At 30.7% G+C, this 26,613-nt stretch overlaps 1 protein-coding gene and 1 long non-coding RNA gene across 2 annotated transcripts in view; one reads left to right on the top strand and one right to left on the bottom strand.

Annotated features, from left to right (window-relative positions):
- The window catches only part of LOC130443090 (lachesin-like), a 506,360-nt gene that overhangs the window by 346,056 nt on the left and 133,691 nt on the right, over positions 1–26,613 (top strand). The gene's annotated exons all lie outside the window — the stretch shown is intronic.
- LOC130443091 (uncharacterized) lies at positions 16,615–22,102 on the bottom strand. Its single transcript, XR_008909824.1, has 2 exons — positions 21,857–22,102; positions 16,615–18,279 (listed from the first exon to the last, which is right to left on the bottom strand). It is a non-coding gene; the product is annotated as an uncharacterized LOC130443091 (long non-coding RNA).

The following is a 26,613-nucleotide window of genomic DNA, read 5'->3' as shown; positions in this document are numbered from 1 at the left end:
CTCTAGTGCGGTAAGGTTATGAGCGTTTACCTTCTATCAAAGATAGATTCTTACTGATATAAATATAAAATCGTAACCACAGTAGTAGATTTAATATATTTATTATATTTCTCTATATTCTTCTATAGATGAGAAGAATTTTATATTCAATAAATAACAAAATTTGTTTAGTCTGCTATAGAATTTTTTGTTTATTTGAATCTCACTGTCATTGTCAGCGATAGATAATTCAATAATTAATTCAAGTTCAGTTGGAAGTAAAAGTGTACTTAGTTCTTGAGTTAACTGAAATTCAAAAAGCTGCCATTATTGCCAAATTGAAAGATGGCTAAATTGAAAGACTTATGGTATAATAAAAATTTTCATGTGCATACTCACCTGATACTTAATATCAATAAATATTGTAACAAATTACAAGTCAATTTATACAGCTAAAAATTTCCAGAAGTCTGTCCCCAAACTTGTATACTATTCCAGTGAATAGAAGAGTACTTGATATTAATTGGATGATGTATTGTAAAGAATATCATTCTTTTCATGCTTGATAAAAATGATATGTCAGCATGAAACCTGTTGTATTATAGATGTGATGATAAAATAGGAATACCTGAGTTATCATATGCTTGTAAAAAAATATAATGCTCACACAATTGTAAATAAACTGAGTGCAAATGTTTGTTTTTAGCGTTAAATAAGGATTTTGTGAGATGTTTGCTTCCCTCTTAACACAAAAGTACATTTACTTACCGCACGCAAACAACCCTCACATGTTTCCCTCACTAAACCCCCTTCTGAAGTGAAATATATATTCCTTGACAAGTAATCTCAGCGGAGCGATTTTGTACCATGTTCACCTTATGTACCACAACGTAAACATACGATTGCATATTCTGGCAACTACTGAATATTCTACCTCTTCGCCTCTGATTACAAATATTGAGAAGGTAGTCATAGACGTAGAAACACCAGTTGAAGCAAGGTATTAAATTTTGACTCGATTGTATAAATACGGTTTCTATTTATCTGTAAAAGCTTTCAGTGCACGTAAAAATGAAATAAGCTTGAGGAATACATTCTTCTGGAGAAGTAATAAGTCTTTAGTTGAAGACAGAAATTAACAGAAAGCTCTTGATAGAAAAACGTGAGATCCCTTCTCAAAATGTGTTTTATTCACCTGTCAAAACTAATATAGTATTTTCTAAAAAGTATTTTTTTTTATTTTATAAGTTCTTGATATGAAATAATGCCAGAAAGTAAAATGTTTAAAGTGAAAAAATAATATATATATATATATATATATATATATATATATATATATATATATATATTCAATCGAAAATTGGAAAAATTTCAAATTTTCAACTACATAAAATGATTCTCATTAGTTTTTAGTTATGATGTCATTTGTTTAATAAAAATTGAGCAGTTGTCTACTGGATGATCACGATATAAAAACAGGTTAAGTTTGAATCTTACAACGGTTTTGGCAATAAAAAAATTATATTTCGTAAGGAGCGTCAAAACACTTTCAAACCATTTTTGTTGTATATACGAATTTCTTGTCAACTATATCAGGTGTTTTAATCGTGATATTTTTACGTCCTGGCATAACACGATTTATATACCATTTTTCAGATTAATGAGAGTCCAGTAATGGCACTTTTTTTAGAATAACCGAGAGAATAACTGTTTTATTTACTTTGTATCATATGTTCAGGTTTTATTTTATACCTATAATGTCGCGCAATATGGCAGCCTTACTAAAATATTCAAACTACCTAAAAAATTTTTGAATTTTCAGTAATTTTTATCCTTATAAATATTGATAAAAAAATTGAAAAAAATTATAATAAGAGTATCCAAAATTATTTTTTTCTCAAACCAGGCAAGTACCCTATAACTTTTTTTCACAAAATAGTTATTAAAACAGGATTTCACATCTATTGGATATGGTGAAAAAAGAATTTTATTATTGAACAATATAGCAAGTTGTAAACAAAATTAAACAGTTCAAGTACAAAGTAGGAATGTTTGCACGACCTAAGAAGGTAGAACTTTACTACCAAATATACTGAATTTCGAAATCTCGAATTGTGGACAAGATTTCTTGAGAAATCTAGTTCAAACTAAGAAGTGGGGACTCGAGCATGTATGCTGATAATTATCTATTAAATCATTTTATTTTCTTCTACCCTTTATGAATGTGCAAAATTTGAAATTAATCCAATCCTAATACACTTCAACCTGATGAAATATGAATAAAGTTTAGTTACTCTCTAACGCTTAATGTTAATGTTATTCAAGAAAAAAAAATACCAACGTACAAGAAGTTATTTGACACATAATGTGATATATTTACTTGAGTCACTATATAGGGTAAATTTTGGAAATAAATATTTCCCACGCTCTCAAAGTCAAATAATTATTTCTAAATGCATAGTTTTATTTACAAATGTACTAAGTTTTCTATGGAAATGTTGAATTTGTTGAAGCTTATACAAAATAATAGAATTTTATCAATTATCGATATGTATCTATGTTTGGTGCTTCATATAAAGCTGTATTTGATTAATTCATCTGATGGTGGAACACTAATTGTATTATCAACTGACAAATCTCATCCATTATTTATATTACAGGTTCTGATTATATTCAGAGTTTATTAATAGAATATTTATCAATACATTAGTATCGAATCATTTAAAATATTCAAATGCTTCAATTAGTGATCAAATAAAACTAAAATACTACATAACTTCAAAGAGACTGGAAAATTAATGAATATCGATTAGGAAAACCTAATATGTACACAAAAATAAAATCTGATTTCAGAATAGTGAGAGAATATAATTCTGATTTATCCGGCAAATACCAGATAAAGATACATTTTTTTAACATTCTTTTCAATTAATCCGTCAGTGATAGAGTGTCAAATGTGAAACGTAGACATAAAGTCTCAAAAGTATGTATTTTTGCAAAAATATTATTATTATTATTATTATTATTATTAGTTATTATTAGTAATTGATTTGGAGGAGTCGTATTAGATTTAGACAGCACCCTATTGTAGTTTGTACAGATATTGAAAAGTTGTAGCGCATGATATTTGTGGATCCTGGTCAGAGATGACTCCAAAAGATACTTTGGAGAAGAGACTTTGAAGAGAATTTTTAGGAATACACTCTAAATACAGTGACATTTGGGACAAAATCAGCTCCTTTTTTGGGTATTGGTTATCTAAAACAGTTAGGTTTAGACCATAAATAAATAAATCCCAGAGCTATAAAAGTAATATTACATTATTTTGATGTAGATATATGTGGACAGGAGGCAAAACAGCAGAGGAAGGAAATTAATTATGCACAAAAGTAGATATCATTTTACTATCAGGAGGTTTTATTTTGAGGCAGTGGATGTCTAATGATCCAATAGTGCTGAGAGAAATTGTAGATAGGTTTTAGTGAAAAGAATCAAATAAAAACGTTCGAATTTGATAGGGCTCCAGCTAGTAATACTCTCAGATTTAGTATTAATTTTAATAAGAAACCTTAATATTCTAAGCGATTAGTGTTATCTCAAGGATATAAGTGATTTAACCCATAGGCCCTTTTAGGTGAATGCTCTGTACCAATATTACTACAGAAATATTTTAGGTCATTCATGACTATTTTATTTTACTAATAATTTTAAATCAATAAATTTCCATTGGAACTAGCTCCCATAATAATTTTAAATATCGAATCTTCAAACATTTTCACTCAGATTTACTAAACAATACCTTTTTCTTCCTATAGATTATCCAGTTTTAGTGGTGATAATTTTTTACTGAGGTTTATGATTCTGCAGAACATATTAATTCATATTGATACTTTTTCATCCTGAATCCGACTTCAAGAAAGTGTTTTCTACTTTGGATTGAGAATCATTTATAATCGTAAGAGATTTATAGAGATCCTGTCAAAAATAAAAAAGTGGGAAAAGTTTTCTCTAAGAAATTTATGTTCAAAAATATTATCAACTCAACTGGTTATTTGGATTAAACAATCTCAAATATCAATATTGAGATTCCCTCTATGTTTTTCTTGTAACGCGTATGTCTAAAGAGGATTCGTATAACTTCTCAAGCCACTAAGATCTTCAATTATGCAGGACCCATATGCTCAGGTCTCTATAACTTATTTATGAACTTCTATGCAAAGTAGTCTTCATAAATCCTTTTCTGTTCTATAATGGAGCCAGTTGAGCTCTGAATATTTATTTGCACCTAATCACTTACGCCGTACCTTGAATACGAATGGGAATTAAATTTTGTGACCGATATAGGGAAATTGATATGTTTTGGAAACTTTTATGAATAATTCATGATAATCATAAGTTTGTTTTTCCATATTTTGTACAGTTTTTTCGGGATAGAGAGTGAAATCCATAATAAATTTATCGCTTTTTGAAGAAGAAAAAATAAATGGGAATTATTTGAAAGGAAACATATAAATGAAGTGTACATGTCAAGTATATACTCAGAACTTCCAAATTAAAGTAGGATTAAAAATATTAACTGTATATCCAAATAAAGGTACCTATGAATGACCATTTTCCATTTTCCATATATATATATATATATATATATATATATATATATATATATATATATATATGAACCAATCAAGACCACACCTCCTCTATTCGTTTCAACGGTGATACTTGTATGTATATACAGATTGGGGGTCTTGTATAGACTGCGACCCAAAGGATCTGTTGTGTCCACATTTATTGCTGCGATACTGTGGAGCCCAGTGCTTAAAGCTGATCCGTTAATCCCATATCTTCTGAAAAGTCTAGAGTGTGGGATGACTTCAATTGCCAGAGATCTGCATTCCGCATTATCTACTAGGTCTAGCATCTTCAGACGTTTGTTGAGGCGACAGTGCCACGATAGAACTCCTGTTAGAATTAGTAGATTGTTCTTACTTACAAATATATTCACCACATCTACTCTGGTTATAGTTTCCCAGAAGAGTTTTTGCCTGTCGCAGTCTCTGTGTCCTCCGATGTTTCCCATAATCCATTGTAGGGTGATTTTATTTTTCCTGTCTAGCTCGTTTAATTTTTCTAGGTAATTTGACGTTTTCACGATAAAATCTTGAATTTAGTAACAGTTATCTCAATTATTGGTAAAAATGAGAGTAGAGAAACCCCGATCGCTCTCGAGAGAGGACTGATTTTCGTAAACTCTTCTTTTTGCATAGACCAAGTAGCGTCTACCTGTAGAGTCGATCAAAGTATCGTACAAAAGATGTAGACCAAAAACAAATTTCAACCATACGAACTAAAAATGATGCATCAGCTTTCTTACAACGTCTCCTACCGAAATCGGCAATTCTGTGAAAATATGTCCACTAAAATTCTTCAATTGCCAGACGATGTAAGGACAATTTGTATTAGTGATAAAGGTCTCTCTTCCTTAATGTTAATACTCTAAATGTGAAAAAGAAGCATTTAGGTCTCGAGAGGTGATTTAGGAAATCACATAGGGCCTCTTTTTTGAATTCCTATTCAAGCGGTGAAGTATAGTTCGACATGTTATAACATGGAGCAATTTATTTGTTAAATAGTTAACTCCTCAAATTGTGTAAGATAATCTAAATGAATTTGGCAACTTGAAAATAACGTTTCAACAAAATAGTGCTTCTGCACACTATTAATTCACAATAAGACTATATCTAGATGAGGAATATTATTGTACATGGGATCGACGACGCGAATTAAAGGAATGACCAACTTGTTAACAGGACCTAACACCTTGAGATCTTTTCTGTGAAAAAAGCTTCAATCTAAAGTTTAGTTTTCAGTTTCTGACATTATCTACGTTTTAATACAACCAATTGTTGAAAAATAGGGGGCAATTTTTCATTGACACTTTTATCAAATCCGACAAGAGTTTAATATATTTCAGTTCAATATTCTACAGCTACGAAGTACATGAAGAATTATCATGAGAAGTTGTTTTTAAATATTTATTAACTAGAAGCGAAACTGAAATTTTATTAAGTTTAATTATCAAAAACGTCGTGAATCAAAAAAATGTAGGATTAAAGGGATATTTTGAATATTTTATACCTCTTAATCGGAGTAACCTGCCATAAGGTCCCATTTAATATTATTGATTTCAGTCTGCTGCGTCACCTATTAAGTCACTTGTTATCATTATTAGACAAACTCGCAGTTGTTCATTTTCACGCTCCAAATTTCATTTGAGTTAAAAAGACAATAGAAGGAGGGACAGAGACACAGAAGTATTCAAATATGTTTACTTCATAAAAATTTGATGATCCCTGTATACTTTTTTTTCTGATAAATGTTCCACTAGGTTGTTTTCCTTTAGCATCATATCTTACACGTGAATATCTAATATGACTTTATATCTAACTTGTATATCTTGGTAGTGTTATGCTGTTGAAGAAAATATTTATGTATATAATTATGGAAAGAATGAAATTACATTCGGTGGTGAAGCAAGTAATAAAAATGGAAAAATTCCATCAACAAACATCTCACATTTGTCTCTAAGTTTGGTTTTGAAATATGAATCAGTTTTTTCTTGGAAAGATAAGAGCTCCAAAGCAAGGGCGTTTCTTTGAGAAAAGTTGTAATGATACAATCAAATTCAATTCAAATTTGAACATATGTCGATTATGCAAAGATGTTACATGTATTGTCGAAAACATTCCATGTATCATATAGAAATACGATAAAAAATTGATAAAATAAAAGGAAAAATATATTTGTACATAATATAGAAAATACATTAAAAAAACCATCAAGAAAGTAGACCTATTTTTCATTCGTTTTGTCAATTTTTGATACTTTTTTCCACTGTTAATAATAATATTTTGGTCTGTATCTACATTTGTAGATCTCGGCTCATAACAAAAACAATTTTCAACAAGAATGAAACTGGAACATAGAGAATTATCTCATATTATAATTCTATTTTCACAATAAAAAACTAATCACATCAGAAGCTTATAACGTATCTAATTAAGGACGATATCTAACCATGATAAAATCATATAAGCTGAGGTTTCTTCACAGTATCGACCTTAAACTCCTGACCGCAAAAATCAATACATTCAACTGTTTTCTTCGGAATTCACAATGACTTTTCCAAATCAAATCTTTGCTAATCATTAGATATAGAAATTATATAAACGGTATATAGACAGATCTAAAACAACAAACAGAAATGGAAAAGGATTGTACACACTGAAAGCTTAAGCAATACACCAAGTACGTTTGGAAAATAAATATGTGCTATTGAAAAATGTGTCTAGTTCAATCTAGAGAGAAGCTATTGCTAGGCAAGAAAAATAGAGCTTGATAAAGCGGGTGCAGACAAGTCCTTTACGAGACCTGAACCCTTCTGTGGTATCAGCTACAGAACAACGGCAAAAACAATAGAAAAGAAGAGACAGGAAAAGTCTCTTTTGTGAAAATATAGAGAAGATCTACTGAATATATGAAACTAAGTAAGAATAATCATCTACGAATACTAACAGGAGTCCTACCTGTCGCCTCATTAAACACCTAGACGCGCGTGCATATTTTGTTGCATAGAGGACGAAGCTCTTTCCATATTCTCTCGAAATATGGGACACTCTGGAACTCCAAAGTACTACACTTGAAAGCATATGGAATGGAATGGAAGAAGAAGATCTCTGGCAACTACAGCATTTTTAAAACAAGTGGGAATAACAGATCAGCGGTTCCCAGTATCGCCGCAAGAAAGGAGAACACAATAGATCCTTTGGGTCGTAGTATATATGATACCCTACCTCAATATTCATACATTCATACGTGCATACATCGACTTTTTTTATAACGAAACACATCCAAAAATGGAAACGCTGCTTTGTTATTTCGGCGTGTCTGCATTCCTTGGTATACATTTATTTCTGTATTCATACAAAATTATAGTAGAAGAACTTATATTTCTTCTTCAGACTAACCATTTTCCTACTATTATGAGTTGCTTTCTTGCAACTTTTCTAATACTCACTAAAAAATTTGCGGTAGTATTGAGATTTTGCTTGTGATCAGTCTATGCCTGTCTTTGTTAGAATTTTACTAATATTTTATCAATTGAGTGATTTTGATTTGAATCGATTGTAATTGACTGTTTATCTCTGTTTGTGTAATGAAGCTTTGTCTATCATTTTATGTATCCTAGTTATTATATTGTGTGCACTTATGTTTTCCACCATGGCAACCTATTTTTCTATAACTTCCACTATGGACTTTGTCTGGTATATATCTATTGCTGACAATATTCTTACGCAGACATTAAAAACTATTTTTCTCACTTTTATATCACTATCCACTTCAATTTACTCCACAGAAATCATTATATTGTCTCCAGTTGCTCTGGGAAAGCGGAATAGGTATATAATACTCCCCACTGGACTGTCAAATAGATTATGCTGTATTGTCGACATAATGAATGGAAAAAAGTTGCAGTTTCCTCTATCTTGATAATCTCGACATAGTTATTTTCTGTTGCTCACCAATTCCAAATGACACGCTACTGAGTTGGGCTACAAAAGGGATAACGAAAGCTTCCAAGGCCAACACACTTCGACAAGGCTCAAAAAACTAATGGCTCTTCCTGTGAAGAGCTCAATATTCTTATTCTTTGGCTTTTTCTGCTTTTTCTGTTCGAGTGCATAACCGAGTATAAAAGTTTATACAAGTACCAATTAATTTTAATAATATGATAAAATATCGTAAAAGTCAGTAAATTGGAATACTTTCCATTATTATGAAATTCTAATTAAAATTCACAAAGAAACATGAAGTTCTGATTGTTCAGAGTAGAACATTCGCTTATATTCACTCCAATAAATAATGTATCAATTTGCAATGACAATAATTATTGGGATCTGCAAGAAATAAGATAAGTGTCTGCAAAATGTATTTGAAGTTTTGTATTAAGAAGAAAAAGATTCTATAGAATGTTCACCTTACTTGAGTATAATTATATACTGGGTAAATTCAATGGTAAAAACTTGAATGGAACTACCTGAACTAACTGGAAAACTTCAAAAAAGACTTAGTGAACAAATTAATTACGCTTCACTGAACAATTAAAGAAAACCGAAAGCACAAGAATTGACAATAATTATGGATTGTGTAGCTATAAAAGGACCTACAATTCACTATATACTACATCAATTTCCTTCCTTTGCACCGAGGATAAGGACAAAAATTTTTTTTTAATTCATAGCTAAGCAATCGATTCTCTTTGATCACGCTACTGACGATTCTTACGACTATTTCATGTTAAACTTGGGAAAATGGTCCGATGAAACAACCTGATAGTAGCTTGAGCATTTGAATTAGAATAGAAGAGATTCCTCGAGACACCTGGAAATGATTTGGATTCTCAAATACAGGCTATAGAAACTAAGCAATGAATCAAGACATTAGAACAAGAAAATAACGTTTATGAACAAAGATTATCATGAAAATACCAAGAGTAATAGTAATAACCAGTCTTATGTCAATAATACTTTGAAGGAGCTTTTGAATTTTCAGTCAAGGAATGGAAGCCATCGCCACTAAAACTTTAGATAATAGACCCGTTGTTGGAACTAAACTTGGAGGATCGCTATTCAATGAGTTCGATTTTATTTTTCTATAGGTATCAAGCCAAGTCTACTACGAAAATACAAGACTTACAAACCAGACGTTTAAAGAATGCCTATATGATGGTTGCCTGAGAAGTTTCCGACCTCAACCTGAAGATATCCATATGGGTTGGTAAATATATTCGTGCTAGGTTTCATTGACGCATTTTAAGCAGAGCTCGGATTTTCTGTGTCGATTTATAATAAATTGTGTGTGAAACCTGGATCCACCACTGAACTGAAGACGGTTTCATCAGCCGTAAAAATGATAGTGACCGGCTTTTGAGATAGAAGTTGCAAAAAATCGACCAAATTTGGATGAAAATTGAGTGCTTTTCCATCAGGACAACGTAAATTCTCGCACTTCAGTGATAGTCATAGCTAAAATTCATAAATTGCCCCTCGAATTAGTCGGCCACTCAGTGAATTCACAAGAACTGGCCTCCATCGACTTTGTCGGTTTGCTGGAGATGTGTATAGACGAAAGAAGACAGTGTTGAAAAATAAGAATGGTTATGGGAAAAGAATATCTTGCTTCATTGTTAGGTTGGAAAATTTTCAGACAACCCTCGTGGTTGTAATGGAACCAATACTAACAATGTTGATTGTAAAATTAAAATAGATAATTAAGTTCCTGGTAGAGTTTCCTACTGTACTGCACGTATTTCGCAAGGTTTTGAATATGCGTCTGGTTTGTGAGACTAGAATATCCTTGAAATGAAAACTGAAGTTTCCGTGGTATTACTAGAGGTGATGAAGATGTTTCATTACGGAGCATAGATCTTCTAAAATGATATCTTCTATTTAGGAATATTGATTAAGTACAGCAGAAAATTGGATAGTCATTGGAAAAGATTTTATATCTTAGAACTGACAATTCAGCTCTTTAAGTGAATATCCAACGTGATAATTGAAAGCAAAGTTTATTTATATGATAACCATAAGCTCATACTTGTACAATTCAAACTTAATCTCTGTTCTTGTGGAATCTCATTATAATTTATATGTAATTCCCTTCAATATCTATAAGCAGCTTTATGAAAATCTACTTTTCAAATTTATATCTATTAATATCCTCCTTCTGGCGATTCGAATTATATGGAAATGCATTCGTAATTCTATTCACAGAATCCGGTAAGCGACAACCAAAACTAAATACGTAGAAATTACTTCCATAAACATAGGGGCTTTGAGAGGTCATTAAAAGCATTGAAATGGTAAGCTGGTATGTAACTCTAGTAATTTTGTTTCGAGGTTTATTGAATATTTGTATTACATGCTTGAATTTGTTTCGATTCAATCAAACATATAATCGTTTCAATCAGAGAAACACTACTTTACCCTCGAAATTGATAGAACAGGATTCCAATGAGACTATGGACGCTAGTCGTAGAGTCGAGGAAGACGTAGCACAATAAATAAGTTACTTTATATACATATATACCAACAATATACACAAAAATATATATAAAATGAAAAAGTCGCGGGTGCCGCTGATCTTTAGGATCAGCGTATTTTCGCTGAAATGTAGGAGTTCAAAATCTGCTCAATTCGCTGTCCCGAGGAAGAGTGAATTTCCATTCGATTCAAAATATCTTGCCTGAGGTCGTGTGAGTATTTTTGTTTTTATAAAAATGAGTATATCGGGAAGTATTAAGTTAATTGCATGCTATTAGAAAAGGCTGGATACAGAAAGTTAACTTCATGATCAGATTGGAGGCATTTGAGATGGATTATCTCCAGAAGAATTTTGGGAATTTCATGGACGGCAAGGATATCAAACGAAGAAATTCTGAGGACAATAAAAACAGGACGTGAGTTGTTCGGCACGATAAAACGTAGGAAAACAGCATACCTGGGACATGTGATAAGGAGCGAAAGGTACCCTTTGTGTAGTGTGAAGGAGTGAAGAAGGAGATGTGTAGAAAGAGGATGTCATGGCACCACTATATTAAAAATTGGTGAAAAGAATCAATTCATATCACCAAAGACAGGATAGAATGATCACAAGCAATTACAAACATTCATTAATGGGTAGCGGACGAAGAAGAAGAAGTAGGAAAATAAGAAGGTTTGAAAAGACTGGGAATTCCCAAAATGTGGTATCTTGTAATTCTTCGGTCAGGTGTCGAAGGATCATTATTTTATTGAGAAAGGTTTTTGGTGATATATTAACCTGTATTATGTATTTTTTAATGCGAGAGTACATGGCGTCACTACACATCGAACTATTGAGAACTGTGAAACTGTTTCTATTCTACTTTTTGATTTTTTCAGCTTTCAACCTAACCAAACTTATAACAAACATATTTAATCAATGTATGAGCAGTCTTTATGAATATAATGTACAAAACGCAATTATTTATATTTGTAAAAAATTGGAATTATTCTTCCTTTAAGAAGATTGATCAATGTATTGACGGCGATTGAAGAATATTGAAGGGTCCGATCGATTCTTGCAATTGATCTTTAATGGAGCAATTGCCAGTCGTTTGTCTAGTTGGTGGGATACCTTAATAATCCTGAAAACCTCACGGATAAAGGCTTTGGTGTTTTTAAGAGAACTGTACCGTGATTACCCACAGGTGTATTACCAAATCGACATTCGAAACCAAACAATAAATGACTCAAGATATTCACTGAACAACAGTGACGATTTAAAAAACATTGAAGTGTTCATTTAAACCCCACTATTTGTTATTTTTTTTCTTATTTTATTTTCTCGGTGGCACATTACGAGCTAGTAGTGAAAAACAAAGTAGAAGAATATGGGACTTTTATAAAAGATTCGTAATCTATAAAAGTTTCGAGCAATAATCATTTTTCATAGGTATCTCTACAAATAACTATTTCACGCAACTATATAGCATTGGGTGTCTGTTTTCATATTTAGATGTTTCTGAATATCATCTTCATCATTATAGAGACGTTAACAGGCATACGATCTTCCAAATTAGTGTCAATTAACATATTAAGGTTTGGTGTTCGGAAACCTGACAAACCAATTGGAAATTTCGTGAAATTTGTTGGCATGATTAATACAAATCTAATTTGCAACCGAAAATAAAGTTGTTTCAACTCAATTAACTCAGTCAAATGTCAAATTTGCTAATTAAATTAACGTAATTACCTAAACACGTGAACTAGCAGACGATAATATCTCCAAATTGTTCAAAACTTATACTCGAAACACTTCATTGAAACTGCTATTTATTTGTTAAGTAATACTTGAACAACATTATTTTTAAATGAAATTGAATTACATTTCAATACAAAGGGAATTTATATCAAAAATGTTTTTTCATAGTTCTGTTTTATGATTTTCTTCAATCAAAGTATTTTTCATTAGTTCATATTCTCCTATAAATCAACCGTTATTTCAATTTTGTTATAAATTTATATGTCATTTAGGACACTCTGTATATTAGGATGGTATTTGGAATAAGATAATTTTTTTATTTTCTTGGCGCAATCTGTTATTCTCTTCTGTTATGTGAATTATATTTTTTACGAAATTTTTAAACTTAATATTAGTGGTCCTTACAAACATCTTAAATTTTATATCTGAAGAAATGAAAGTAGGAATGAATAATTGAATCCGATTTTAGATAAGATTATTTTCAATAAAAATGTAAATTATATTTATAACTGTTACTGCTTTATCTACATATCAATATAAAAAAGTTAGTGTACCTAACCTTCTAAATTGCTTAGTCAATAGAAGTAGAAACTGTTTCTGTTCTTCCATGAGTGAAACTCCACGCTCGGCAATGTTATTAAGAACTTGAAACTATCCTGCTATTTCTTTCCTTTCCATTCATTTTCTGTCCATTTGCTTACATCTGTTTGCAGAGGATCCGATGGCAATACTAGGAGTTTAAAAAATCTCATATACCTCTCTGAGACAATATCTTGCAGCTCCAATTCTCCGGTGAAATTTGTTTAAACTAGGATATGTTTAATTGATTCTACCATCTCAAAGTGATCTTGAAATAAGTATACCTTAAGTTAGTAAATAGCGTTTACGATCCAACGGACAAGTTGTGCTTTTCCTGTTGCTCTCAAATGTATAGCTCTTTGTAGCACTTTACCAGGAAAAATGATTGAGGCTCGAAAAGTTCTTTATAGTCATGAAGCAGGGGGCTCTAGCTATGCATTACGCAAGCTTTTGGAAGCAGCACAAAACGTCTCAGTATCAAACCACACAATATGAAATAAAAAAGTAGTTGTTTCAAGAATCAAAACATTCGTAGCGACAATTAAATTATGTTTAATTTGAAATTTTTCTTAAACCCTTTTTATATATCATAGAAAAAACTTGAAGGGTGTCCAGAGAAAGTTTTAGCTCTTTTGCTCATTGTTTCGAATATATTATGCATATATCTATTTGTCACTATCTATTTATAAAACTGTATTGTTCTGAATCGAAATGAAATACTGGAAAATTGTGAATTTATCATAAGAATATTTACATATGTGCTATATTTCAATACTTTGTATTAAAATCTAACTAAACAATCACCACTAAATATAACAACCACAACAAGGAACTAAGTGTAATGTTATGAAGTTTTGGTTTTTTCTGTTAAAAATGTTAATGAAATTAAATTCCTCATTAATGTAATAAAACAATGACAAGCTTCGCAGTTGAACCAACACATATTTCACAAAACAAGGAACAATGTGGATACACATCATATTATTGAGAGACATCTGACGGTCCCTTTCAAGTTTGGGCACCAAAATCGCCCGAAAAATAGGTTGAACAAACAAATCTTAGGATTTGAGAAAGGAAGAAAAAACCAAAATATATGAAAGAGAAGCAAAATACAGAGTATAGAATTGAGATTGTTAGAGAAAATTTGAATTTGAAGTTAATCCTTAAGAAATATCTGAGGAAGACAATTGAAATGGATTGGTGATTTCATGGAAATGGAAAAATAACTATTGATACGGAACATATATTGAGCAAGAACTTACAAAAACAAGAAAGGGAAACGATAGAGCAGGAAGAAAAAATAAATACATCTAGGAAAGAAGGAGAAATAAGATGGCAGGGAATAAAAGAAGAAGCAGGATGAGAAAGAATCTGTGAAAAAGAGATCTTCCAGATAATTTTGTAAAAGATGCTGAAATGAGGGAGATAAAATGGGAAGGAATAAAAGACCAAATGAAAGATAGAAAGGCATGGAGAAAAAAGTTTATTTCATAATCCGTAATTGAACAGTTACATGCAGCACGATGACTTGGATTGGGATTCAAAAAAAAAACATAATTTTGTTAAATGTCAATTTGTTGAATTATCACTATGTAGGACCGTGATTTCCAAAGTGACAAGGGGACCACGGGAGACTTGACGAGGGTCTACGTTGGGCGTGACAAAAAATGGGAGTCCACAATCATAAATATCGGTCCAGAAAAATTTATTTGGTTTCGATAGTGAAGAACTGAAATCTTGGCTTGCCTTCTCCTATTGATATAGGTCAATAATATTCTGAAGAGCTGTAAACAAAGGAAGAAGATTAAACAGTAACAGGGAGATTTGCGGTTATTCCTTGCAAAACTCAAGCCAAATATTGATGATTTTTTTCAATAGATCCTGTCCATCCATCTCATTGAACTAATATTTTTTTTGTAATTACCATTGTAGAAGTGTTCAATTTCAATTATACTGGGAATGTTATAACAATAATAATTAATAATAATTTCTATATTTGAATAAATATCTACAATACAAGAAAATATATTATATATGTCTTATCATTTTCCTGATTGGGTAGTTCTCCAAATAAAATTTGTGAGAATTGATTGGTTCTTTTGCTGTGAGTAACTGTGGATTTGAAAAGGAAACTTTGCTTTTTTGATATCCACTCACAGCACAGTCAATAAAAATTTAATTAAAAAGTTGACTTTATAATAAAATTAATTTTATTTTTTTAATTTTAGGGTTAATTTATAATAAATTAACCCTATCAAGCATTCAATTCTAACCTTTTTTCTCCAACAACTGTTAATTAGACGTTGAAACTCAGCCACAACGCAAGATTACATAGATAGATATAGTCTTTACTATTTTTGAGATTTGGAAATTAGTAGTAAAAAAATTATTGAGATCGATCTTATTCTAACTTTTTTAAGCAAAATTATTGATGTTGGCGATGTAAGTAATTTAGTTTATATCATTCCATTTCCATCCTAAAAGTTGTTGCAGCATTTTGAAGATCAGGTGAGAAAGAATTCAATGTACAGGGACATACAGGGCGATGAATTTGAAATATGAAGCTGAATTTATTCTGTTTTATATATTTCATATTCTAAAAGCATTATTGGGGGTAATTTCTCAGAAATTTTACGGTTTGAGATTACATTATAGTGATAAACTCAAGTTTTCAATGTAAGTAATATTATTGTGATACTGTGTTTCTTGACAAATAAATGGTATTTGAAATACATCCGCTATCAACTCAAATACATCTTACCTTTCTTAGTATTCATCCTTTCGCAGTTGCTGTGTAATTTGAGCGAAAAAGTTATACCAATTAAGTAACGGTTTTAAAAATTATCATGTCTTTCACGTATATACTGCTCTGAAAATGTGCTCAAAAACTCTTCACTCTCGTTATATTGTTTGCGAAGATTGAGTTAAACGTAAAAAAATATCGAAGTTTTTATTAAATCGCTTTAATTTATTGTCAACATTGAATACTTCTACCAACGACCCAACGAGACCGTCACTTTCAAAACTTGAAAATAAATAAAGATTCGGACAGAAAATTCAGACAGCTTAAATAAACTGGAATTTTTTCCACCAATTTTTTTATTCTAATCGCTGTCTTTCATAGTAACTTTTTAATTCTAAGTAATATCGACCGGATTTAAGATTAAAAATTTTACCTAAAATCAGGTTAATTACGGTTCAGACAAAAGATTCTTTCAAACTCGAAAACTTTTTATTTAATCTGATTAACATTTAATTATGTTATCTATTCGAGGCCATGAGGTTTGGTGGGTAGTGTAAAGAATGCAAGTCATTAATCACACGAAAATCCCATTAATTTGCCACTCATTCCGAATACTTTGAATAACTTCCATTATCTTGTTATTGTCATAAATTAGGAACTTTATTCATATAACTGGATCTCAACTGTAGCTATCATTAATTTCCACAGTCTTAATATTGTATTATTTTGAAATAAAATAAAATTTTCACCACTAATGCATTTTTCTTCACACTCTAATAATAGTGATCTGTCAAGTACTAATTGTACATAGTGTTGACCGATTATAGGAAAAAAATATAAATACGAGTCGCTTTCCACTTCAATCATGTAATACTTTCGATCCTTCTCATAAAATTTCGGAGAAAATACTAAAAACTGAATCTTTTACAGGATTTAAGACTTAACAAGTCGTGGACAATGTAGCAAGTTTTGTCTTCTTAAACCGTCTTGAGTGTGCGGTAAATGTATATTATAATCATATTTATCTGTTGCAATTTAATCCCATGAAGTTTGGTTCTCAAGCTATCGATCAGATTAGCATAATAGTCTTCATCCAAATGGAGGCCTTATAAATTGTCCAGTTATTTTGATGATTTGTTCTTCCGGTGCATTCGATTTGGTATCGAACTCATCAATTCAAGTGATTTTTGTTCTTGATCGTACAGTTTTGTAATATTATTTCTATAAATTTGATTATATTTGAGTACAAAACACCGAAGTAGATTCATACATTCCTTATATCACACTTACGTAATTAATTCATACAAAAAATATTTATCAGGACTTACACACTAAACTGTTTATTTAAGACATCAATGTACTTAACACATTTATTTAAATACTCCGTTTGGTACACTTTTCACTATCATATGGTGTTTACTAAAAGATTAAATTGTTTAACAGCTCTCCTGTTACCACAGACATATGAAATATCATCCATTCTGGTATCTTCAATTTCCTGCAAACCTAAAGTTCGCTTCAAAAAGGCATTCTTGGAGCTTGTCTCGATAAAAACAGCCATAACATAAAATAAACAGGTTATAAAAACAATTCGAAGAAACAAAGAAGTAGCCACCTGCTGTAAATAGGTGGACCTTCTATGAAATACAAGAAAATATTAAGGCCAACCGCCAAATTTTTGATTTAATAACGAGTTCTTAACAGTATTCTTTGCGGAGATTATTTGGTGTATATTCAGACCGGCAAGTTTTTTACCATCCTCAATTGGCTTCATTCCAATTCATTTCAGTCCATCCCCAACATTAATAAGAAGATCAGATACCAAATTTTTACTGCTAACTACTTTTGAACTCCACTCCAAGATGTATTGGAAACAATCTGGTTGTTTTCAATTCTTCGAATGAGTGTGTTATGCATTCGATTCGTGTTCACATTCTTCTTGCTACTTCTGCAATTTTCCAGGAAAGTTGGAATGCAATTGAACTATGCTAAGCCTTTTTTGAAGTCCTTCAATACAATCTATACTCAAATTTGTTATTTCTTACTTACTGCAGACTTTTGATTGCTGGTAATAGACTGGTCGTCTTCAAAGTATGTGATTGTGAATGACACTATTTTCGTAATTCAACTTCCTGCTGCAAAAAATCAATTTTTCGCTGAATTTTTTTGTATTTCAATAACAGGAATTTTTGAAAAACGGCAATACTTAGTACACATATTGATTGTAAAATGATTAGTATCCCACAGGATACTAAAACCAATGTTTTGTATATATATGCTGAAATGTAATATAATCAGCTTCTCATCAAATTAGGTCAAACTTTATTTTTTAATGAAAGTATAAGGAATTATATTAATCGAATGTTCTCTTTCTATTTCTAGTTTATCAGTAACATAAGCGACGTAAGCAAACGCACGCTAATTATACTGGCTTGAAATAAAATAGAGACAAATGCGTAAAAATGAAAAATAAAATGAAGAGAACTTGCGGAGCGAGATAACAGGTCATTAATCATTCTTTTGGCTTATACCTATCTGCTGGTTGCATGTTTTGAGCTGAGAATGTAAAAATGGATTCTTGCCACCGTTAAAGACCGGTCTTTTGATATAACCAACTAACTTTATATGAAAAATTTATTAAGAAAAGCGTTATCGTAATATGTAATGTAATATGGAATTTTTTTAAACAGAATTCACTGGAGACGATAATTCAACCAACAGCGACATATGAGCGGAAAACATTGGTGTCAAATTTCCGAGAGTTGAATATTGAGAACAAATTAAAAATTTTGCAAGGTCCAATCATGAGATAAAGAGTAATCATATATACCAGTAGTAGACTTTATAGGTCACCCATCTGTGTACTAACCGAACCTGATACTGCTTCACTGCGGTGATCAGACGAGAACCGGTACAATCTGTGTAGTACGGCCGTTGCCCAAATATGCAGTACAATTACTACAAACCCCGACTCTGCAGAGGAGCAACTCCTATATCAGGGCCAATTCTAAGGAACTGTCATCTCCTAATAATAATTCTAATCCTAATCCCACTCAATATACACCCAACGAATCTCTCTCACTAGGCTTGATAGGTGAACAAGGTGGATACGGGATATAAAAAATATGCCAGATGCGAAAAATTAAATTAAAGCAAGAGATGGAAGAAAAAGTTCAAAAAAATGATTGAAAGAAATGCTAGATTTAAGAGATGCGTCTCTTCACGTCTAGACGTGAACGTAAACTGGGACACACAAGTACATACTGGTAAGGTAACCTTTAGAAAAGAAAGATAAGAAATAAAGTCCTTCCTTCTTTTGTTCTGAATTATAAATCACAAATTTTGAAGAAAGTGAATATTATCAATGTTTTTTACAATTACCGTTTCCAATATATTCTATAATTCTATAATATAATATATTCTGAACTCTGTACTGCAATTAAGAGTAAACATTAAAATTTGTTTAATTTCTACCGTAATAAGTAAAACTAGATAAAATCAATTTTTTGGCGATAAAACACGTGAAATCATGCTAAAAATATACATTTTTTACTCAATTAGAACAGTATGAACGTTATAATGAAGTAACAAATACTGGAATAATCACATATGCAATCAATAAAACTATTCATATGATTGCTAAATTGGAATTTCTGGTTTGGTTACTCATATTTATAATGAACAAGCTGCTTTCAAAGTTTAAGTTTTTGCATCATATCTCATAAATAATATATATACAGGGTGTTACAAAAAAGTGATCCCGCTTCTAGGATAGATAGAAAACTGGAAAATATTTGGAGTTTGCAGTTGGTCGTATCTTAAAAAAAAGTTTCTGCTACAGGGGTAAATCCACCTAAAGAATTGAGAGTCGGAATTCAACGTAAAATGACTTCATAGCTGATTCCCAACCGTTTAGAAAATTAATGGATTCTTTGGAAAAAAAGGATAGATTTATGTATTCGTGTAAACAGAGGACATTTTTTATTGAGCAAACACCTTGTATATATATATATATACATATATATATATATATATATATATATATATATATATATATATATATATATATATATATATATATATATATACATATATATATATATATATATATATATATATATATATATATATACTGAAAAAACTTTTTCAAACTTCACACATAATTTTCATTTAAATAGTTCCTAAATTCATAATATCGATTAAAAAAAGAATTCCCGTAGCTGTTCTATTCACTGAGCGTCTACAAACCTGTGAATTAGACCTTCATTATAAAGAAAAAATGACGGATTTTTAATATTGAAACTAAATTAATTCTCACATTATCATCCACAAATTCTATAAATCGTTATCATCTTCTCATACCTCAATGTAAGTCTATTTTAGTGTAATTTATTTGTATTTTTATTCGGTACTATTTATCACAATACCGCTACATATTCTTGATTATCTGCCCTTTTATTGTAATTCTCTTTATTTTCTCAATCTATTTAGCATCGGCCCTATTAGGATTACAAGGACCACATGTTAGTGATTTGTCCTACACTTATTAAATTTAAATTGAGATACTTTATATTGTATCTGATTAAATGATTTTTAAAATGACGATGAAGCTAACATATTTCCAAAGATAAATTTCTATCTATTCTTTTAAAGGTATAATTTCATTTTTCTTGTATTATTACTTGATACACGTCTATGTAGCGCATAGTCAAAACAAAATCGCAAAAAACGTGCTATACAGGGTGATTCATTAAGAATATCCAATCAATGAACTGTAGATTCTAGACCTCAAAATATGATGATTCTGCTCAACGTGCCTTGTGCAAATATCGCTAGTTTCCGAGATAAGGGGTGTTCAAAGTTGAAATTTAAATTTTGATTTTCTCAATAATTTTTAAAGTTTTCACAATTTCACTTTGAAAATTGGCAATTTTACGTTTTTTGGCATGAGGAATCATAATTTGCACTCTAATTTAACATTGCTGAGATAGGGCACTAGCTACACTTGTTTGTGTTAATTAAATCAAAGTAAATTTTTTTTGGGCTATACTTACTTAAGCTAAACTAAACTAAAACTAATATAATAAAAATATTATAAAGGGTTAAATTCTACAAAAAAACGTTACACTTCTTTGATTCGTGTAACTCAATCGGTTATCGAGTTATTTGCTTGTAAAAAGTTCAATAAATTTTAATTTTTTTATAAAAAAATTATTCCTTAAATATGTATGTATCTATTTATGGATGTATGTATGTATGTATGTAAATGCTCAAAATGCCCATCATTTACTTCAAGAGAGGTATATCCTCTAGTAATTCTTGTAAATGTTCTTGAAGAAAATTTAAATAAAGAAGTCCATTTAAATTAGTTGGCAGATCAAAAGGACCTATTAAATACCCACATATTACACCACTCCAAATGTTAACATTTGGAGTGGTGTAATATGTGTTTCCCTTATAGCATGTGGATTTTCAGAATCCCACAAATGATTATTTTTATAATTAAATATTCCTCGTCTGGTAAATGTTGCCTCATCAGTAAAAAGAGTTGTATCCAGATAATCTGGGTTAACATTTTGTTTATCTTGCAAAAAATGGGCAAATTGTAGACGCTTAGGTAAATCTTGAGGTAATAAATTCTGAACAGGAGTGTAATGTATGGATGCAATTTTTCCCTCTTTAGTATTCTAAATATAGATGATTGGCTTATACCTGTTTGTAGACTTAATCGGCGAGTACTGATATCTGGATTCTCCGTAACACAAATTAAAATTTCATCTTCTTCATCGGCAGTGATTTTTTTTTCGTAGACCCCGTTTCACCTAAGCGGTTGTAAAGATTTCGGTACAGTTTGTAATTGGGTTGCTTTCGATTTGGGTATAATTGTGAATATCTTCGAACCGCAGCTGGACTACTATAATTTGACTGAGCAAACACACAAACCATATCACGCATCTCATTATAGGAAAAATCGTGCCTAGGCATTATTTGATAAATAACCATTACACTTGTTAATTACTAAATTGTTAATAAATGGTATACTAATGTATTACTTATTCTTATTATTATCCAATTTTTGCTTGTACACAAACTGTCTAAAAGTGACACAAGCCTACTTGAAAAGAAAACGAAAAATTAAACTACGGCTTAATTCACGAATGTGATATTAAGAGATCTTTACGAAAGCGGATCATAAAGTGTATTGAAGTAAATGGTGGGCATTTTGAGCATTTGCTTTGAAGTTTTTTTATTTATGTGCACAAATTTGTTATTGTTGCATATTTAAGGAATAATAAAATTTTTTTATGAAAAAATTTATTGAACTTTTTAGAAGCAAATAACTCGATAACCGATTGAGTTACACTCATCAGGGAAGAGTAATTTTTTTTCTAGGATTTAACGCTTTCTAATATCTATTATTATTTTAATTGTCAGTTTAGCCCAAAAAAAGTTTACTTTGATTTAATTAAGACAAACAAGTGTAACTAGCGCCCTCTATTAGCAATATCAAATTAGAGTGCAAATTATGATTCCTTATGCCAAAAAAAGTCAAATTGCTAATTTTCAAAGAGAAATTGTGGAAACATAAGAAATTATTGAGAAAATCACAATTTAAATTTAAACTTTGAACACCCCGTATCTCGGAAACTAGCAATATTTGCATATGGCATGTTGAGCAGAATCATCATATTTTGATGTCTAGAATCTAAAGAGATTAGACATTTTTAATGAATCTTTATTTGCTTTGGTTTCAAAAAGCTCCACGATTTCATTTGTTAGTCTAATTATCTAATTAACGTCCTAGATTGATAATGAGAGTGGTATTACGAATATCTAGCTTCAATTAAGTTAAGAAACTTGGACCTTGAGTCACAATCAGAAGAAGATAAAACGCTACTATTAATGTCTAGTTATGTTCTATTCTATTAAATAATTTATAATTCATTTGAAATATTGTATATATGTTGAGGATTTATTTTTTATTATCATTCGTTCAAATCATTATACCTAACCAAAATGGATTCGATGCATCACGTACTTTCTCCTAACAACGTGAAATATTTTTTAAAAATGAGCTGAAAATGTGAAGAAAAATCTCCGGCATTCTTCTTATATCGATAATTCATATGTCACTACAAAAACAATAATCTTGAAAAGTTTCCGAAATGTCTTTTCCGATATAAAAATTCAATTTTCGAAATATTTCTCTTATTGTTACCATTTACTTCACTATAGAATTGACAATAAATTCATTCCACGATAAGGAACAGTACGGGTGCTGAATTTAACAATAGCATGGGAGAAAGTTCAGTCTGAGTTCGATGGACAATAATTTATTAGTGAAATTGTTATTGCTGGATGTTTTTACGATCAAATTATATTAGAGCACTCTATAGAACTGCTGATACCATTACAAATCGTTATTGATATCTGTACCGTACCTTTGTTTCGACACGAATGTTTTGGTTAGAAACATGACGATTGGACAGAAGAATGCTTTTTGTGCTTAACATTACGCGAAAACGGAATATGTAGTTACAAGTGATGACAACATCCGTTATGATTTCATATGTTCCTTTTGTATAGGATATAGTATAGGACGACCCCATTTTGGAGTTCATAAATGATCGTGTGTATTTTACTCCACCACCATTCGAACTTATTGTGTTAGGAAAGAGGAATATAGCAGCTGCTGCAACAATTAGTAGACTCCGGAAGTGTGTAAAAGTGCGAAGTGCCCGATTCGAACATGTATGATAGTTTTTTTTATTTTTATTTGATGGTTTTAGGAAAGACAATTGAATTTTTCTTCATTTCAACTTTTTCTCTATATAAGTAACACAATGTTCAACAGTATGCAGTTCAATTAGAGATGTTTTATCGTATTTTACTACCTACTGAAAGTATTTTTAATGAATAATTACAATTTATGATAATTTTTTCAGACTGTCCCTTTACAGTAAGCGGTTTCGCAACTGTGAATGCCTAAAACTCACAAACGACGGGTTGTATAAGAAAATTTTTCTCATGTCCCAGCATCATTTTCACGTCAGCTACCCACTTCCGAAATTTTTTGCATCAAAACGCAGAAATCCCGTATATCATAGAACATTTAAACACTGTTATTCATTTTGAAGCGCCCAGTATAACCTAGTCACAATTACATCTGTTGAAAAAGTAATTTTGAAAATCAGAAAAGAAAACCTGGCAATCAACGAGATTGGGTCAATTGAAAACCTAAGTTACTTATTATGAAAGTAAAGTATGTCTTTACGAAATTTATTGTTCGTCAGACATCTATTTACTAAAATTTACATGTAAATCTCACTTATATACTACTTAAACACATAAACACTCTTTGAAAGATTTAGTATTATTTTTCTCTATGTATTTTCAACAAGTAGACTTATCTGAGCACCATAAATTAACCAGCCTCAATGTTTTTATGTCAATCCTAATAAATTCACCGGATCAGTACACGAAATCATATCTATCTCAGTTTAATTCTTTCACAAATTAGTTCATCGATCCTATTTTAATATGTAGATGCGGAAGTAATCAGTATTAATTTCACGTTCACCAAGGATTACAGAATAAGGATATTTTGTATGATCTTTTTGCAGTCCAAGGAGAAAGTATACCATATACGAATTTACAAATTAGCTGTTAATGTTCTTAATATGATGGTAACCAATCTTTCTCACCTTTCCTTGTCTTTGCTCAGGTTTTAGTTTGGTATTTCTATAATTTAGTGTTAAACAATGGAAATTTATAAGAAGTGATTTAGATGATGAAGTCGATAACCTAGTATAAGAATATTGAGTCAGATATAACCCAAAATATATATTCAACTAATTAATTTTTAGTATTGATTAGAGAACGTTAATACGGGATTCAGATGATATAGTAATTTTTGGCTAGCATCAATTGACTGGTATCTCAGAAACTACAAGTGCTATTTATCAAATCAGCACAATTGAAATCATTGGGACTGATTTCAGTCAAAACTACTATATAGATAATATTGGAATGTGTCTTGATTATTTTGCTGTAGCACTAGTAGATATTTCGTTATTAAACCATGGAATACCATCATCAAACATAAGGGTAAGAAAAATCTAAGAGGAATAGCAAATTTATTAAGAGAAGAATCGGAAGTAAAAAAATCCAATACTAAGAAGCAGAATAACTACGAACGAAATGAAAAAAAAAATAAAATCTTTTGAGTTCATAAAATAAGTCTTTTTGTCCCATCATCTGTCATAGAATCACATGCCCCAATTCCATTTTAGAGACAAAGATTTTTTATTCTGATTGTTCCACTCGTTATTTCTTCTTCTTTTACGTTTTATAACTCTCCGCGATAGTTACTTGTAAAATGTAGAATTTCAGGCAAACTCCCAAACTAATATTCACTTCAGGAAGCAACTTTAAAATGAAACCTTTTAGATAACTCTCTGAAAACCGTTTTTAGTTTTGTGCGGAGGTAGTTCTATTGATTCGTAACGATATTAGAGAGAATTCAGAACTACCATTACCTCTATACAATTTACGTTTTCCAATATAAATTCAATTTCTTGATTAGCTTCCTGACAGAAATGGAAAAATAAATTCCATCGGAAGGACTATCTTTTGTTTATGTACTTTTGTCTTTGTTACTGCATGTCATACAACACAAAATAAAACGATATTTTGCTTCTAACAAGAGACTGGTTCATTTTGTCTTCAAGAAGTAGATTAATTAGATGTTATTTGTCTTCTCTATATTTAGTAAACATGAAAGAGAAGAGTGAATAAACATTAAAAAACAAAATATCTGTTTTCAAATAACTGGTTGGAATAAACTACAGTGACTAGACTAACAAATGGAGTTTAAACCTTAAACCTACATACATAGCACAAACTTTTTATAAATCACTTTTGTGTGTGAAAATATAACTCATTTTGCTGAAATTAACAGCCGCAGCTCGATATTTTCATATTTTCTAGTACTTATATCATCTTTGGACTGGGTGGAAGAAGAGGTGTAAATACAAAAACTCTGCTCAATCAAAGAAGAGCAGAGCATAGCCACTTGTGAGATACTGAAATATATACAAAAGAAAATATTGTTCCAGGCAGAGAGATAGCTCTATTGTCACTAGAAAATTTTACAATTTTGTGCACATAATTTCATATTACATAATAAAATAATACAAAATAATAATTGAATTCAATAGTAGTAATTATTGAATTATGTTTATCATATCTTACATCACAAATTGAATTATGTCTATGGTATATTGTAGAATTCAGCCACAGAATAATAAGATCTTTCAAGCAGAAATGCCTTTATCAAACCTCGAAACTTATCAAAAGTTTTTGCCATTTTTATTTCAGAAGGTAGCTGATTGAATAATTCTTTCGCACTGAAGATAATGGAATTTTTCATCAGATCAGAAGTAGGTATAGTCAACTAAATGTTCAAC

This window comes from Diorhabda sublineata, chromosome 4 (genome assembly GCF_026230105.1).
Source record: "Diorhabda sublineata isolate icDioSubl1.1 chromosome 4, icDioSubl1.1, whole genome shotgun sequence".
NCBI lineage: Eukaryota > Metazoa > Arthropoda > Insecta > Coleoptera > Chrysomelidae > Diorhabda > Diorhabda sublineata.
The sequence above is the reverse complement of the archived record's forward strand: the minus strand, read 5'-3'. Positions and strand labels throughout refer to the sequence as shown.